This window comes from Octodon degus, unplaced genomic scaffold, assembly GCF_000260255.1.
Source record: "Octodon degus isolate 3935 unplaced genomic scaffold, OctDeg1.0 scaffold00002, whole genome shotgun sequence".
Classification (NCBI taxonomy): domain Eukaryota; kingdom Metazoa; phylum Chordata; class Mammalia; order Rodentia; family Octodontidae; genus Octodon; species Octodon degus.
Window position 1 is genome coordinate 26672274 of NW_004524578.1, and position 2758 is coordinate 26675031.

Consider the following 2758-nt stretch of genomic DNA (forward strand, 5'->3'; position numbering starts at 1 on the left):
AAAGAAAGAAAGAAAGAAAGAAAGAAAGAAAGAAAGAAAGAGAAAGAAAGAAAGAAAGAAAGAAAGAAAAAGAAACACAAAGGGCTACTCTTATGGCTTGTTGCTTGTCACTTATTGCTGCTGCTGCTGCTTGTGTTCTGCCCTTCAGTGTGCCTCTACCATGCTACTGTGCTATGGAGCCAGCCAACTATGGACTAAAACCTCTACAAACTGTGAGCCAAATAAACCTCTCTTCCTTTAACTTTGGCTGTCAAGTATTTTGTCTTAGCAATGGGAAAACTAAAACAGTGACTGACAGCCTCAAAGGGGCATTTCACTATGGGTCTCAGAAGTAAATGAATCTAATTTCACTTTTGCATCATCAAGGAAACTATTTTTTCTCCTCCCCTTTCTTTTTTTTTTTTTTTATTTTAACATTTAGTGTGTGTGTGTGTGTGTGTGGCTAGCTCAGCCCACCAGGGGGCGGGGCTGGCTGGCATGTGGTGCTGGAGGATCGAACTGCGGTCCCTGTGCTTTGCCAAGCTTGTTCCAAGTAGGTGCCCTAGACCACCGAGCCATCTCTCCAGCCCCTCCCCTTTCTTTTTATCAGAATGTGTTTGTTTCTGCTCTTTCTCTTTCCTCGTCTGTCTTCATCTCTAGATATCTCTTTGTATAGGCTGTTCCTCCTGAGCATAATATGCATGGCCTGGAGTCTAATTGCTAATGGAGTCCTTGACCAACTCAAACCTCCTGAGCCTGGCATTTTTAAATTTATTTATCTGTCTGTACAGGTCTCACTACACGGTTTGGACTTGGGTAGTGATCCTTCTGTTTTCAGCCTCGCCAGTGCTGGGATTACAGGTGTGCACCACCATGCCTGGTCTTGGAGGCTGGCTTAGTGTGTGCAGGGAGGGGTTGGTGCAGCACGTGGTGGTGAGGATCAAACCCTGGTCCCTGCACTTGCCTAAGCAGGTGCTTGGTGTGCTGAGCTATCTTACTGGCCCGAGCCTGGCCTTTCATGTCTTTCCTTTCTATCAATATTCTGGTCTTCTGAGCTCTGACTAGAATCTTCTATCAAGCTCAGCATACAGCATTCTAGGCCTCCTTCTCCAAATGGCATCTCCAAACCTTTCCAAACTCCTCCCACAAATCAATTCCAAACACTTCTGAACCACATGGTCAGGTACATCACAGCAACCCCACTTCTCTGATGCTAGAATCTGTCTTAGTCGCTTTCTCATCACTGAGACAGTAAATATACTATAATGAATGCTCCTATCTAGCTATCTCCCCCAAAGCTTCATGCACTTTGGGGGGGATAGCTAGATAGTAGTAAAGTGGAGCTTTAATGAGCTGGCTGGATCTAGGGTGTTTGAATATGGGTTAAGGGTTAACCCTTATGAATAAGTGTTAAGGCATGCACATGTGGGTACACACACACATACACACATTAAAATCCTCCCCCTCTTTGAGTAGTAACTTTTTTGCTTTAGCTTTACAATAGCTTCTGGAGACCACTCCAGGTCAGTATACAAAAATATATTCTATACAACATTTATCATTTTGTACTCTATAGATAATGCATATAGTTCTCATTCATTCTTACAAATGCATAGTACTCTACATATTATACATCCACAGTTTATATAAATTACTTTCTTCTTGGCAGGACATTTATTTTTAGTCTTCTGCTATCACAAATATTCCTATGAATAATTCTGCATAGCATTCTTATTTGTATCTGTATATCATTTTATCTTTTTGAGAGGAGGGTCTTTTTGTGATAGAGCTTCCTTATGCAGTTCAGGCTGGGCTTGAACTCACTTTGTAGGCTGGCCTCAAACTCACAGCAGTCTTCCTGCTTCAGCCTCCCAATTTCTGGGATTACAGGTACATCACCAAACCTGGCCTGTATCTGTATAGCTTTGTAATCCATTCCTGAAAATGTAATTCCTGAGTCAAGAAAGAAATGCTTAGAGGCTGAAGCAAGAGGATTGTTATGAGTTCAAGGCAACCCTGGGCTACATAAGTAAGTTCAAGACCAGTCTGCACTACGTAGTGAGACCCTGTCTCAAAAATAACAAAAAATATTTACGTATTCTTATCACCAATGCTAAGCATGTCTGTATCTCCACAGCCTACCCAACAAAGTAAGTTGTTTCTGCCAGCTTTGTATGTAAGAGATGGTAATTTAGAACTGCTATTGGTAATGCTTTGCTATGTTGGGGATGGATGTCAAAGTTATTAAAGCTTATACAAATACTCTATCTCTCAGCTCCTGTACATTCTTGGCCCAAGAGATTTTCTTTCTTTCTTTATTGCGGAACCAGGGATTGAACTCAGGCCCTTGCGCTTGCCAGGCAAGCACTTATTCTACTGAGCCATCTCCCCGGGTCCCAAGCCCAAGAAATTAGAGTCTGTATCTTTCCTATTGTAAATAAAGTTTCACTGTTTGCATTTAACCAAGGCAGTCTTTTTTCTTAGAATGACTTTATCATTATCTATGTAGGAAAAATTCAAGAGATTAAGAAGTCTGTTTAGTTAAATCGTGTTATACTTAATTCATTATTGTTATTAATGTAGTGCTTGAAAGAAATAAGAAACAGTTTAGGAAAGAACTCAGTAGTTACCAAAGTCATCTTTGGTTATACTAGACTTAAGTATAGGGGCGGGAGAGATGGCTCAGTGGAATAAGCCCTTCCCTGGCAAGCACAAGGGCCTGAGTTCAAGTCCCAGTTCCGAAAAAAAACAAAAACAAAAACAACAATTAGACTTAAGT

General features: G+C 41.2%; 1 pseudogene; it reads right to left on the reverse strand.

The window, feature by feature from the left end:
- The window catches only part of LOC101576530, a 3359-nt pseudogene extending 2260 nt beyond the window's left edge, over positions 1 to 1099 (reverse strand).
- Between the last annotated feature and the right edge of the window lie 1659 nt (positions 1100 to 2758).